Here is a 15,701-nt window from a genome sequence, read left to right on the forward strand (position 1 = left end):
CAGAGTTCGTCACAGACAGTGAAGGAATATTATGGTACGGAGACAGACTTTGCGTGCCTAACATTGAGGAACTCAAGCAACAAATCCTAACCGAAAGCCACACCGCTCCATACTCGATCCATCCTGGAGGAACCAAAATGTACAAAGACATTCAGGAAAGATTTTGGTGGCACGGTATGAAAAGGGATATAGCCGCATTTATTGCTTGTTGCGATTCATGTCAGCGCATCAAGGCCGGGCATCAAAAGCCAGCAGGGCTACTCCAGCCAAGCAGGATACCGGAGTGGAAATGGGATGAAATAGGAATGGATTTCATCGTCGGACTGCCCCGATCACAACGCGGGAATGACGCCATATGGGTCATCACAGACCGACTAACCAAGGTTGCTCATTTCATTCCCGTGAAGACTACCTACTCCACACAAAGACTGGCCAAACTTTATCTCTCCCGTATAGTTTGTTTCCATGGAGTCCCAAAGACTATAATATCCGACCGAGGCACACAATTTGTCTCCAAATTTTGGGATCACCTGCAACAAGCTCTAGGCACGCAGCTAGCTTTCAGTACAGCGTACCACCCTCAGACTGATGGACAAACGGAACGTGTGAACCAAATCCTAGAGGATATGCTAAGAGCCTGTGTGCTCACCTATGGGTCTAGTTGGGAAGAGAGTTTGCCGTATGCCGTATTTGCTTACAACAACAGTTACCAAGCCAGCTTGCAAATGGCACCCTTTGAAGCATTGTACGGGTGGAGGTGTCGTACCCCACTGAATTGGTCAGAAACAGGTGACAGCCGTATCTTCGGCCCAGACATGCTTAAAGATGCCGAGGAGAAAGTTAAGCAGATCAGGGACAGACTCAAGACAGCGCAGAGCCGACAAAAGAGCTACTATGATCAAAAACATCGTGCGGTCAGCTTTGAACCCGGCGATTCCGTATACCTACGAGTGTCTCCTATGAGGGGCATGCAACGGTTCAAAATTAAGGGGAAGCTAGCCCCGAGATTTATCGGACCATTTTGTATAGAGGCACGAAGAGGCACAGTGGCCTACAAACTAGACTTACCCAAGGAGCTGTCAGACGTCCATGACGTATTCCACGTCTCACAATTGAGAAAATGTGTAAGTAGCCCGGAGAAGCATGTATCTCATGAGAGCATTGATATACAACCAGACCTCACCTACAGAGAGAGGCCAGTAAAGATTTTGGAAGAGTCTGCAAGGAGGACCCGACAGAAAACAACAAAATTTTTCAGGGTTCAGTGGAGCAACCACACTGAGGATGAAGCTACATGGGAAAGGGAAGATTTTCTCCAGGAAGAGTATCCATACCTATTTGAGGATCAGCTGAAATCTCGAGGACGAGATTTTTCCTAAGGGGGTAGGTGTTGTGACACCCAAAATTTTATTTGGCTTTTTCAAAACTTTTCCTTGTTTTGAGGGAGGTGATTTGAACTTTTCTTCTAAAAGAACTCTCCCTCTCAATATATTTTCTTTTATGACTAGTGCTTCATTTTTGGATTCACTCAAAACTTGATTTTGGTCTTGGAGCTTTTCCTCTTTTATTTGGACTCAAACCAAAATGTTTTTCTCTTGGAAAAATGCCTTTTGAAAATTTCTTTGAAAAAGGCCCTATAGCTTTTGGAAAGATCCTTTGCCACTTTCAAAAATTCCTCTTGCCATGGCCCAAGGGTAAATTCCCTCCCTTAAACCTCTCCTCACCTTTGGATCATGATTTACTTCAAATCCAGCAAGTTGGACCTCTCTATATATTTATTTCCATTTATTTCCTATCAAAAACAATTTCTGCCTTATATCTTGATCCTTGGAGGTTTACAAAGGAACTACCCTTTCTGTTTTGATTTTTGCCCTCAAACCTTTTTCCCATACTAGTCCTTTGAACCCTCAACCAAGACCCATGAAGATCCACTGATCTTCAGTTCAAAATTTTCAAACTTTACTTGCTGCAAGTTTGGACCAGATTTGCCAAATTTGATGAAATTCATTCAAATCCTTCTCCAAAAATTCTGGGAAAAATCAGGCAACCTCTGGGTGCATTGAGAGGTCACCTCACCAAGTCCCAGCCCCAGGAAAAATTTTCTTCATGCCAAATCAATCTGTCGATCACCTGCGGAGCATTGTCAATGTCAAGTTCAGAGATTCAGAAATGCAGTTCAGTGATCTACTGTCGTTTTCTTCAGAAACTGTTGTCGATCTCGACAGTGTCGCGTTGGCGCCTTGCTCCCCGTCCCCTCCCCCTTGTCCCTGCACCGCACGAGCGCCTGGACGTTTGCGGACGTCGGCGACGTGCTGGAGGAGGTGCGCCGCCCCGTGACCGACGCCAGCGGCGGCTTTGCGGCCGCCAGAGAGAGGCGCGGCGCAGACGGCGCCACCCAGCGCCGCCCAAGCCACCGGAGATCGCCGCGTGGCCACCCACTCCCCAGTGCGCGCTGCCACCCTCGTCGTGAACCGCTGGGCGCGGAGCGCGCTCTCTGCCGCCGCCGTGCCCGTGCGGCCACCCCACCGTGGACCAGCGCCATTACGCCAAGACCGACCGGGATTAGCAGGGGAACGGCACCAGTACACCTCACTGATGCTGCCGGGCCACTTAAGCTCCCTGCAAAGACATTGCCTCGCCGTAATTGCTCGCCGGAGCAACCCCGTTCACGGCCGCCCCCTCGATCCGCCTATAAATATAGGCCCCGAGCTTCAACTCGAACCCACACCACCACTGCACTCCACCTAGACCACACCAAGCCACTGGAAGAGCCCCGAGGGAGCTTTCTTCCTCAACTCCGGCCGCCGCGACCCGCCACGGGATCCAGCTCGATTCGCTCCCGTGCGTGCACCTCTGCCTCCCATCTCTTGCCAGTAGCTTCCCTATGCACCCACTCTCCTGACCCGCGCTTCAATTCGGAGTTTGCAGCACCCACCGGAGTTCTCCACCATCACCCGAGCCGCCGTCCGCCGGAGAAAGTGTCGCCGTCGACGTGGTGCTCTCCGTCGGTCGAGTCCACCACCCACCGACGCGGAAGGACACGCTGAAGCTCTTGGTACACCCCGATCTCCCTATCTCGCCGTGGTTCGACGCCGGCGACCACCGCAGTCTTCGGGCGCCGGCGAACCTTTTAAACCTGACATGCGGACGCCCCCCACTGTCAGCCTCTATTCTCTTCTCCCTTGAAACGTTTTCTGTTGGCGCCTTCGGGCAAATACTTCTTCCCTTTGAGCTGGCGCGTTTCTTTCCGAAGCGTTTTCTGTTTTCTCAGTTAAGCCCCTGGAACTTCTCTGTTTCATTACAGATGAGTCCCTGGACAGAAACCCTTATAACTTTTTAATAAAAAGTGATTTTTGAGTGATTCTTTTTCTGACAATCTTATAATTTTGTCTAGTTTTTTATGGGATTTATTTGGAAATTTTTTGGAACAACTTTTATGCACGCGTTGGTTTTCACGTTAGAATGCTTCTTCGCTATACCGTAGGTTCCGGAAGAGGTGACGGAGCCGCGAACTTCGCCGAGCTAGACTCCGACTTCTCCGAACCAGGCAAGCATGTTTGAAACTTTGATATGATAGGTGTTTTGCATGTTTGCGTGAGAGGTTGTGTGTGGCATATGAGTATCGGTGAGTACCTCGTTGCTTGTGAGGCAACTACCCGCGTGTTCCAAAGTTGCGATGATCTCTGATGAGAGATGGCCTAATCATGTGGTGACATGGAGGGCAGTAAGGTGGTACTGTTGTAGCATGCCAGCCTTACGTCATCCGTTAAATTCCGACGTTAACGTGGACGGAGTCACGTTATCGTTCTTCCCCCTTCCATGCTACCACATGTTTTCTGCCAGAATGCGGTTTAGTAAGTTGGTAACCTCTTTCCGTGTACACACCAAACAGAGGGGCCGGGATGATGGTTCCATGGCCCTGGATTAAAGCCAGTCATCCGGTCAGGGGGCATGGGTGTTTCCGGTTGGGACCGAGAGGGGGGCACCCCTTAGAGCGCGCGTATAGAAATTTGGTCCCATGCTACGCGAGCTTGTAGCCTCCCCGTCTCAAGGTTTTTCTTGAACGTTGCCGAGGGTGATCCCTGGCTTCGGAATGTTGAATGGGTGTGTACTGGTTAGATGTGTTTCTTCCAAAACACCGGAAACGGAACTAGTCCCCGTGACTACCGAAATCCGTTGGCTGTGGTTAAAGTACAAACTCTGCAGAGTCAAATCCTTCCGAGTCATCGTATCCATGGTCAAGTATCGTGATCAGTGTATCCATATCTATGTCAAGTCCTCGTGGTTTGTTCTTCTTTCCGGTAAGTGAGCATGAGTAGTAGACTTAGCTGAACGTTACTCCTGTGGATGGACTAACCCTGTTATTTATCTCATGCCTGATTATTCTCTGGGTATGATTTAAATTCTTGAGCTAATAAGATGTTAAGTTATGAAGCCCTTTATGTGATGTCGCTCAGACGTCCGACTGTGGCATGTTTGTCTTTTATTTACAATATAAGCCCTTTATGTGATGTCGCTCAGACGTCCGACTGTGGCATATTGATTATTTACTTTTGATATAAGCCCTTTATGTGGTGTCGCCCTGACGCCCGACTGCGGCATTATTATTCTTCCAGTTTCCTCTCGAGGAGTCATTCAGACCCTCGTTTGGCACCGGTATTACTATTCTTGCAGTTTCCTCTCGAGGAGTCATTCAGACCCTCGTTTGGCACTGGTATTACTATTCTTGCAGTTTCCTCTCGAGGAGTCATTCAGACCCTCGTTTGGCACCCAGTATTTATTTTTGGGATTTCGGGAGGACTACCGCCCGACTTCTCTGTTATTTCCCCATGCATTATTATCTCTATGTCTGAACACACTTGTTAATCTGTTCTTATGCTTCATGTTTACATTTGTTATATCTTATGTCCGAACTGTCTTGCGAGTACTTTCATAGTACTCACCTGGCTTGTTGATTTGGCCAGATGTTGACGAAGGCGATCTCTTGGATGAAGAATTCGATAGTGAGTCCGATGCCTAGAGGAATCCCAGTCAGTCCTATGCGATCCTGGATATTGGTCACTTGTATTATAAACGCTTCCGCCACCCGCATTAAGTCTTCTCGAGCCTCACTCCGACGCTCGAAGAGCTGTAGTTTTCAGGAGTCATATCACCCACTTCGCGGTGATATTTCCACCACCGTTGTTATCGTAAGTTAGTAGTTATGCCACCCTATCTGCCGTTATGTCTATTCGGCGTGCATGTAATAAATTGTTGAGCAGTCCCCGCTCAACCTTGTATTATATTCAGTACTCCTGGTATTTTTCTTCTGTGCCAAGATATTGTCTACCAGTGAGAAGGAATTCTTCTTTACTTGTCCGTAAAAGGGATTGGTCTCTCAATAAATATTTTATTGAAAAACCGGTCGTGACAAGCTTGGTATCAGAGCCAGGCTGACTGTAGGAAGCCACTAGGTGCGATCGCTAATCGGTTATTAGCGTCTTTTGTGCTTTTTCAGCATTTTGCAATTGTAGCTATTTTCTGTTGGTCATCATAAATTTATGACATGACTACTCAGAATTTTTGCCTACTTTTGTAGATGGCTGGCAGCAACTGCGAGACTCGAGTGTTCACGAACGTGCCCGAGGGGTTTGTCAAACTCCTCGTCTCCATCACCAAGCTCGTGATCGGGCCAGCGACTCGTCCGGAGTTCACGCTTTACCAGCACAAGCTTAGCGACGACGTGTCTATGCACCAAGCCGTGGTGCAATTCAAGGGAGGACGTTCTGCATCACGCCACTTCTGTTTTATGGGGAGGGCCATGCCTACGGAGAGGCATGCCATGCAGATGGCTGCCCGTGAGGCGATAGCTCGCCTTCGGGACATCCTTCCTATGATGAAGACTCGTCGCTACCGCTACCTCCCATGCCATGTGCCATATACTTGTCACTATGCATTCGCCTGCCATCGGGGAGAACGAGATGAAGCCATCGAGATGGTTGTGGAGTATCTCAAGGCTCTAGAGGAGTCTTTCGACAACCTCGTGGACGATCTTGTGGCTGCCCGCATGGACTTAGTCCGGGGCGGTCCTGCCAGCAGGAAGGAGCTTCTCCTCACAGCACCGCCTGTGACATTCGTCTCGTCTTCAGCCTCTTATGCACCGGCCGTTGTTGGCTCCCTTCCCGCTCAATATTTGGGAAGAGGACCAGGGCCTCTATAAATAGGACTAGCCACCACCGTAGGAAGGGGACAGATCAAGTGGAGAGCTCACGAGCAAGCGAGCCTTGAGCCAATCCTTAGCCACACACCAAAACACAAGAACACCTCAACCTCAGGAGGATGTTCTTCCCCTTGTACTGTTCATCATTAGCCCAAGAGGCAATCCACCACCACACACTGGAGTAGGGTATTACACCACAACGGTGGCCCGACCCAGTATAAATCTTGTGTCCCTTGTGTTGTGAGTTCGTCGAGTTCGTCCGCAAGATCTTAGCGAGCTAGGGCATGGATTGGTAGGAGGGAAAGAACTTCGCGCGCACCCCAGAGTTCGAACCTTCAGGGTTTTGCTGGAACCCCAAATCCGACATTTGGCGCGCCATGTAGGGGTGGGCCAGCTTCCCTTCCGTCGATCGTCGCTCTGTCGTCTCCATTGCGGACACTCGCTACGCTAGAGCTGAGCGCCGGGCTGCCCTTACCGCCCGTGTTGCTCAGACGGCTCCCATCGGCGGGCCACCTCGTCGTTCCCCGTCGCCTGCCGCCACCGGCCCGGCGGGGAACGAGCAGCAAGTGTCCTCGCTGCACCCGTCGGTGCGGCAGGGCGGCCGCACCGCCACTCCATCGATGACCCTGGCCGGTTGCTCGTCCCACTCACATCGCGCTCCCATGGATGCGCAGGCCGCGCTCCTCATGGCGAATGAGCTCTTGCACTACCGCCCGGTCAACGACCTCTACGAGGTATGGCTTGACCACATCGCCGAGCTCGTCCGCGCCGCAGGGGGCTCCCCGGCACCCTCCCTCCCTCTGCCTTGCCCTCCGCCAGCCACGGGCGACGTGGCTCATGGAGCGCCTCCACCACCTCTGCCCCAGGACGGTGCCTTGGCACCAAGGCGCGCGGCCCCATGACACGAGCCACCACGCCCAGGGCCCGCGCGCGAAGAGAGAAGCTGCCAATAAATTCCTCGACCGCGAGAAGCTACACGTGCGCTCGCCGCGCTGCCTCACCAAGACCGCACGCTACCTGCAGTGGCGGCACGCGGGCCTCATCAAGACCAAGCTCCACCTCCGAGATAGGCCCCGGCAACCACGGCCGGCTGCCGTGCCTTCACCCCCGAGCTGCGTAGCGTCGCCTGGCCGGGCAAGTTCAAGCCGAATCTGCCTCCTCGCTACGATGGCACCTTCGATCCCGCGGAGTTCCTGCAGCTCTACGAGCTGAGCATCGAAGCAGCCAACGGCGATGAGAAAGTCATGGCGAACTGGTTTCCTATGGCTCTCAAGGATGGTGCCCGCTCCTGGCTCCTGAACCTGCCGCAAGGCTCGATCTCCTCCTGGGACGAGATGCGCGACCGCTTCGTCGCCAACTTCCAGGGCACTCGCGACCGCCGGCCGGCCGCAGGTGACCTGCGCCGCATCAAGCAACAACTAGGAGAGACCCTACAGAAGTACATCCAGCGCTTCAACAACACTCGCCTCAAGATCCCCAAGGTCACGGACGAAGCCATTATCTCCACGTTCTCTGACGGCGTCCGCAACATCAAGATGAAGGAGGAGCATGCTATCCATGAGGAGCTATGCACATCTCAGGAGTTGTTCAACCTGGCAAACAAGTGCACAAGAGCTGAGGAGGGGCGCCTTTCCCTCCTCAAGCTGCCAACTGCGCGTGCAGAGGAGAAGAAGGCCAAGGCCAAGGATGTGAAGCGCAAGGAAGCAGCTGTTCTCGCAGCGGAGCCGGATACCGAGCGAGGCAGGGACCAGCCCGAGTCGTCCAACAACAGCCGACCGTTCTGCGCCTTCCACAACCTGAACACCCACAACACCAGTGACTGTCAAGAGCTCAGAGCCATTCGTGAAGGACGCTTTGGCCGCCACCCCGAACGCAGCAACCAGGGCTACGGTCGAGGAGGAGGACGTGGCGGCCGACGCTGGGACGACCGAGTCCCGCGCCAGGAGTGGCGCGACCGGCCTCGTGAGGACCGCTGGCAGGATCATCCTCGCGAGGGCGCCTGGAGAGACCAGCCTCGCGAGGACCGTCCTCAGGGCAATGCCGGTCTTCCCCCGCTGCCGCCACCGCCAAGAAGGAATGACGACCACCATCAGGACGAGGGGGCTGGGGGCTTCCAGGAGCCGCGCGCTATCCCCTGCATCTTGGGCGGAGCCCAGGCCCCAGCCTCGCGGCACATCTTCAAACAGTTTGCTCGTGAAGTGAATGCAGTCCTCCCCAAGCTCGAGGCCATGCGCCCGCTCAGGTGGTCCCAGTGCGCCATCACCTTCAACTCGGTAGATCAGCTCAAGTGTGCAGTCACCGCCGGCGCCCTTCCGATGCTTTGTTCACCAGTCATCAGCAACGTGCAAGTTACCAAGACCCTCATCGACGGCGGCGCAGGGTTCAACGTCATGTCCGTCGACACGTTCGACAACCTCCGAGTGCCATATGAGCAGCTACAGCCTACCATGCCTTTCTTAGGAGTGACCGACGGTTCCACCACATCGATAGGGCAGGTCCGCCTCCCTGTCACCTTCGCGGAACGCAAGAACTACCACACCGAGCTCATCGATTTCGACGTCGCGCACATCCTTCTGCCATACAACGCCATCCTCGGGTATCCAGCCCTGGCCAAGTTCATGGCGGTGACACACCACGGTTACAATGTCCCGTGCGAAGAACGAGATGCAGTGCGCTCCCTCGAGCGCGCCTTTCAAGCTGCCGCAATCGACGACCCCGACAGCAAGCGCGAGGATCCTCCCGAGGCCATCCCCAAGAAGAAGAAGCAGTTGCGCCGTGCCGGACCTCAGGAGGGTGGCGTCGCGGCTGGAACCTCGTCGGGATCAGCGCCCACTCCAGGGGCGCCTCCCTCCATCGCATAGGAAGGCGCGCCCAGCGCCCTCCTCGGGCAGGGCTCAGGCGCTCTCTTCTGGAGGGCCTCAGACCTTGCCAACATCACGAGGGAGGCGCTCGGAGACCACTTGGAGGCGTGCTTCGCGACACGTTTCCCTCAGGAGAATACAGGGCAAGCAGTGCCCACCACTCAGGAGTTCATCACCAAGACCACTCAAGAACTACAAGACGCAAGGGCCATGCACGGCGACCGCTGCTCACGAGGCGCAGCTCCCCATCAAGGCGAGGATGCCGGGCTGCGCGTCTGCATCAACGTTCCAGGGCTCAACAGGGCCGCATCTCAGGAGCTTTTCTGGCCTTTGCGCGTGGGCCGTTGCGAGGGCCCACCACACAGCTACGTTCGCATGCCCTTCGGCTTCCCGAACGTGTCGTCAGCCTATCAGCGCAACCTGCGGCGTGTCCTGGCGGCTCAGGAGGCCAGGCACCACGCCGTCCTGGCAGAGATGGAGACGGTCCTCAGGGAACCACCTGAGCCCCCAGAGTCTCCCGAGGCTCAGGGCCCTGGTGGCTCGTGAGGAGCCATTCCTTCGCCGCGTACCTTCAGCTGCCCCAACTCTCCTTCGTCTACAGAACCAGGTGACATTTTCCAAGTTCGTTTAGCTGGGAGCGCCCCTCGGGCTGCATTATTCCTAGGCCGTGTGGGTCCGTCCCTGTGGCATGTATCCCTTTTGCTTATGTCTTTAGTCTACCCTGTTGGGGGCGCCCCTCGATCTGCATCATCCCCAAGCTGCTCGGGCCTGACCCAGTGGCATGTATCTTTCTGCATTTACCCCGGCTGATTTGCCTTCCATGCTTAATCTGCCTATGATTATCACCTGCTCGATTGCCACCTGCCACGAGTACGTCCCTTCATCATGCAATCCGCTTGCACGTTAAAAGGGGGCTCCTGAGCATCGTGACTCAGGAGCTCTTACTGGCTCTCCAGCCCTCAGATCCCCGATCGTCCCAACTGGGCTCCACTACTGATCATCAGGAAACGAAACATAGTAACGACCACGTTCCTCGTCGAACTCCCACTTGAGCTCGGTTGCGTCATCTGCACTGGCATCGTCGGCACTTGCAACTGTTTTGGTAGAATCTGTGAGTCACGAGGACTCAGCAATCTCACACCCGCGAGATCAAGACTATTTAAGCTTATAGGAAAGGATGGTGTAATGAGGTGGAGCTGCAGCAAGCACTAAGCATATACGATGGCTAACATACGCATATGAGATCGGGAAGAGAAGCAATGCAACGGTCGCGAAGCTAGAAATGATCAAGAAGTGATCCTGAAACTACTTACGTTCAAGCATAACTCAAACCGTGTTCACTTCCCGGACTCCGCCGAGAAGAGACCATCACGACTACACACACGGTTGATGTATTTAATTAAGTCAAGTGACAAGTTCTCTACAACCGGACATTAACAAATTCCCATCTACCTCATAACCGCGGGCACGGCTTTCGAAAGATAATACCCTGCAGGCGTGTCCCAACTTAGCCCATTATAAGCTCTCACGGTCAATGAAGGATAAACCTTCTCCCAGGAAGACCCGATCAGTCTCGGAATCCCGGTTTACAAGACATTTCGACAATGGTAAAACAAGACCAGCAAGACCACCCGCTGTGCCGACAAATCCCGATAGGAGCTGCACATATCTCGTTCTCAGGGCACACCGGATAAGCTAAGCGTACAAGTACCAACGTAACCCAAGTTGCGAAGGGACGGTCCCGCACGGTGCTCTAGTTTGGACCAACACTCGGAGAAGCACTGGCCCGGGGGTTAAAATAAAGATAACCCTCGGGCTCGCGAAAACCCAAGGGAAAAAGGCTTAGGTAGGCAAATGTAAAACCAAGGTTGGGCCTTGCTGGAGGAGTTTTACTCAAGGCGAACTGTCAAGGGGGTCCCATAAATCACCCAACTGCGTAAGGAACGCAAACTCAAGGAACATAATACCAGTATGACGGAAACTAAGGCGGCAAGAGTGGAACAAAACACCAGGCATAAGGCCGAGCCTTCCACCCTTTACCAAATATATAGATGCATTAATTAAATAAGAGATATTGTGATATTCCAAAATATCCATGTTCCAACATGGACCCAACTTCAACTTCACCTGCAACTAGCAACGCTATAAGAAGGGCTGAGCAAAAGCGGTAACTTAGCCAAACAAAGGTTTGCTGGCAAAGGATGGTTAGAGGCTTGACATGGCAATGCGGGAGGCATGATATAGCAAGTGGTAGGTAGCGCAGCATGGCAATAGAACGAACAACTAGCAAAGCAAAGATAGAAGTGATTTCGAGGGTATGGTCATCTTGCCTGCAAGGTTCTCAGAGTTGTCGAAAGCTTGATCCTCGTAAGCGTACTCAACAGGTTCCTCATTCACGAACTCGTCTCCCGGCTCTACCCACAGCAAGAACACAAGCAATGGAACCACAATCAAGCACGGGAAATGCACAAGCAACATGATGCAATACATGCATGATATGCGAGATATGATATGTGATGCGTATGCGTGCTGCGGAAGAAAAAGGATGAACAAGGCAGTAACTTGGCAAACCAAGTATGCCACTGGAAAGAGGAGATGATTTCGGTCGAAATCGATATAAAGATCACCGGAAACGGATGCACGGTTTGCAAATGGCAAGCAAAACAAGAATGACACGATTCTGCGATTAACAGCATGATAGCACTAAGAATACATCAAGTAACTATGCTACAGCACCCCAACATAGCAACAAAGCATATGGAAGTGATTCACAGGAGATGCTTGACAAAAGATGAACACTGAGCTACGGCTAGATCACACCATAACAGGTTCAAACAAGCATGGCAAAAGTGCAAAAGATATCAGTTTCACAGACTTGGTGAAAATACTGGACATGGCTGAAACAGCATCAGGTAGCAATGTTCAGAGCAAGCAAAACACATGCTACAGGAACTTGTGATAGCAAAACAAGGCATGGCATGTATCTAATAAATGCCTAGAACACAAGTGCCTTACTGACCATGAGCCAAAAAGGATCAGAAGATATGATGGCCTCCATGTAAACATAGCAAATTTCGTTAACAGGTTTCAGACAGCAGAAAACAGATGTCGGAGTAATTGGACACGGGTATCCCGAAGACGGCAAGACAATATTTCAAGACATCGGGGCTAGCAAAGCCCCTCAGTCCGACTACCCGGCCGCTCCTGCCGGCTCCCCGTCCGACTGCTCCACCCGGCCGGCTGCCCGGCCGGCTGCCAGCTGACCGACTGCGCCGACTAGCCGGCTGCCGACTGCAGTCCGACCCGGCATCGACAAGACCCCGACGAGACGGCCATACCGCGGACAAGACAACCGTACCGCGACACCGTCATGTATAGTGTCACTTGTCCCCTGGCACTATTCATGAAGTGACATAGGGGACAAGCATGACATGCACCATGCCTTGCTCCCATACCTCCACATAGCTTAGATACAAAGCTACCCTCTCCTATAAAAGGAGACACACATCCATCCATCCATGGATGGACTCACACGCACACAACAAGCAAGCTAGCTAGCAAGAGAGCTAGCTAGCCATCCATCCATCCCCACGGGCAAGCATGCCCAAGCACACACATGCGGCCATGCTCATGGCCGGCCACCAAAGCATGCTTTGTGCATGCATATATGGAGCCAGATGCCCATGGCACTGCCCCCAGATACAGCTCTAGGAGCACTTTGTACTGCCCGATGTACACCCCAGATATATATACTCAGACATGCAGGAGTAGGGGTATTATCTCTCCGGAGAGCCCCGAACCTGGGTAAACTAGCGCGTGCTACTCGCATACCCGCTCCCGGGCCTATCAGCAGCAGTCTTACCCTCACACAAAGCCCTCGTGGCATCTGTCGACTCACACCCCCTCCCGTGAGAACACCACGACATTTGGCGCCCACCGTGGGGCGGTACTACTACTATGCTACCACGCTGCTGCTGGTTTCGCAGTCCGGGCGGGACCATCTTTGCCATCATCACCGCGGCGTCGCGCCGTCCCTCCGATAGCGGTCGAGAGCTCGATATCGACGCGCCCTCGGAATGGCCGCGAGGGGCGGCGCGTCCTCGCCGTCGGGACCATCTTCGCCATCACCGCCGCGGCATCGCGCCGTCTCTCCGGTAGCGCTCGGGGGCTCGACTTCGACCCGCCCCCGGAGCGGCCGCGCGGGACGGCGCGTCCTCATCGTCGACCTCGTCATCTTCGTCACCTCCATCGTGGCGTTGTCGTCGCCTCCCCAGAGGCGCTGGGGGCTCGACGTCAGCGCGCCCCCGGCGCGCCCGTCCAGTGCGGCGCACCCTCGTTGTTCGCCTCCGTCCGTGTGCGCCGCGGCACCTCACTCCCCCAGGGCCGCGCATCCGCTCCCCTCTGCGGCGCCTCGCTCCGGCCAGCCGTGCCGCCGTGCGCGCCGTTCTGCTCGCGGGCTTGCGGACGCTCTGCTCCAGTCTCTCCTTCGTTCTTCTTTTTTACACTAGTACAAGCAAAAGCAAAAGCTTCTGTCAAAGAAAAGCGCTCGCGCCACAGCCTTGCCACCACCTACTGCGTGTACACTACTCGTATAGTGTTAGCCACCGGCCATGCAATGATGCTCGTACAGTGGCGTACAGTGGCCTGGCGCAACACAGACAATGCATGCGCGCACCCATGCCTGCGGGTCCTGCTCGCACAGTGCTCCGCACGTTCACGTGCGCCCCGCCGCTCCGCCAGCATGGCTCCCGGCCTTCCCTCCATCACGCGGCTCGCGGTGTGCTCGGCTGCTCCGCTTGCTGCCGCCGCTGGCCGACAGTTGGCGTTGCCCCCGCTCGGGCCGCCTGCTCCGCCTGGTGCTACGCGGCCGCTTGCGCCCGACCGGCTTCAGCTCCCGGCCGGCTCCGGCCCCCCCCAGCATCCGGCTCCGGCCGTCCTCGCGCCTAGCCACGTCCGGCTTCACGCACCCGTGTTTTCCTCCACCAAGCCGGCCTCGGCCGCGTCCGGCCTCGCGCGGCCTCGCATGCCCGCGCGCGCGCCTCGCCTCTCCTCTGGTCAGGCCGGCCGCTGCGCCCCCGTGCGCGCCGGCTCCGCGCTTTGCCTCTCCTCCGCTCGAGCCGGCTGCTGCGCCCCCATGCGCACTGGCTCAGTGCCTCCGCGACTGCCGGGCGCGTTCGGCTTCACCCGCGCGTAAAAAAATGCTGCCGGCTGCGCCGTGCGCCCCGGCGCCGGCTGCTGCCCTTTGGCCGTCTACGCCGCCCCGCCTCGTATGCCACTACTGCTCGCCGTCGTCTTCGCGCGCGCCCGCCCGACCGCCTCTTGCCTGCGCGCCCTGGCCGGCTCGCCGCTCCAGCCGATCGAACTCCGCGTGCTCTGCCGGCTCCCGCGCTGGCCGCCTTCCGCCTGCGTCGCACCCGGCCGCCTAGAGCCCGGTCGCGCCCGTCCACCACGTGTGCCCGCGCAAGCGCCGACCCGGCGTCTGCTCCGAGCCGCCTCCGCCAACAGGCCTGCGCCGGGCAGGCTCCGCTCGTGCCTCGGCCGTCTCCGCGCCTCCTGCGCCCCCTGCGCCCCCGTCCGCACCCAGGCCGGCTCCGCGCGGGCTGGCCGCCTGCGGGCTATTGCCACCTCGGCCGGCCCTCCGCCTGCCGGATCCAGCGCGCCTGGCCGCCTGCCGGCTCCCGCCACTCGGCCGGCCCTCCGCCTGCCGGCTCTAGTGCGCCCGGCCGCCTGCCGGCTCCAGCGCAACCGACCGCCTGCCGGCCTCGCGCGTCCCCGCCGGCCCCCCCACCCGACCGCTGTGGTAGGCTGCCAGTGAAAAAGGGCGAGGCGTGGTCCGGTTGGAGAAAGGGAAAAGAAAGAGAAGGGCCGACTACCCACGGCCTAATAAAAAAAAGGGGACATGCGTCCAGCTGCCCATAGTCAGCAGGAGAAAAAGAAAAAAATTCGACCGGCTGCCAGAAGCCGGCCGAAGAGAAGAGAAGAAAAAGGGCGCTGCCAGACGCCTGGCCGCCTGGCCGGCTGCGCCAAGCCGGCTCGGCCGCGTCCCGCCTCGACGCCTGACCGATCGAGCCTGACTGGCCGAGACCCCCCCTTCGAGCACCCGAATCTCCGGGGCTACACCCAGCGGGTGCGCTGACGCGCCCCCGCGAGGAGAGAAGACAGAGTAGTCGCCGGGAGATCCGGCCCGACTGCTCAGCAGTCGGCCCGAATCTCGGGGGCTACACCCAGCGGGTGCGCTGACACGCTCCCGCGAGGAGAGAAGACAAAGTAGTCGCCGGGAGATCCGGCCCGACTGCTCAGCAGTCGGCCCGAATCTCGAGGGCTACACCCAGCGGGTGCGCTGACGCGCCCCCGTGAGGAGAGAAGACAGAGTAGTCGCCGGGAGATCCGGCCCGACTGCTCAGCAGTCGGCCCGAATCTCGGGGGCTACACCCAGCGGGTGCGCTGACACGCTCCCGCGAGGAGAGAAAACAAAGTAGTCGCCGGGAGATCTGGCCCGACTGCTCAGCAGTCGGCCCGAATCTCGAGGGCTACACCCAGCGGGTGCGCTGACGCGCCCCCGTGAGGAGAGAAGACAGAGTAGTCGCCGGGAGATCCGGCCCGACTGCTCAGCAGTCGGCCCGAATCTCGGGGGCTAAACC

Source organism: Aegilops tauschii, chromosome 5 (genome assembly GCF_002575655.3).
Source record: "Aegilops tauschii subsp. strangulata cultivar AL8/78 chromosome 5, Aet v6.0, whole genome shotgun sequence".
NCBI classification, from domain to species: Eukaryota; Viridiplantae; Streptophyta; class Magnoliopsida; order Poales; family Poaceae; genus Aegilops; species Aegilops tauschii.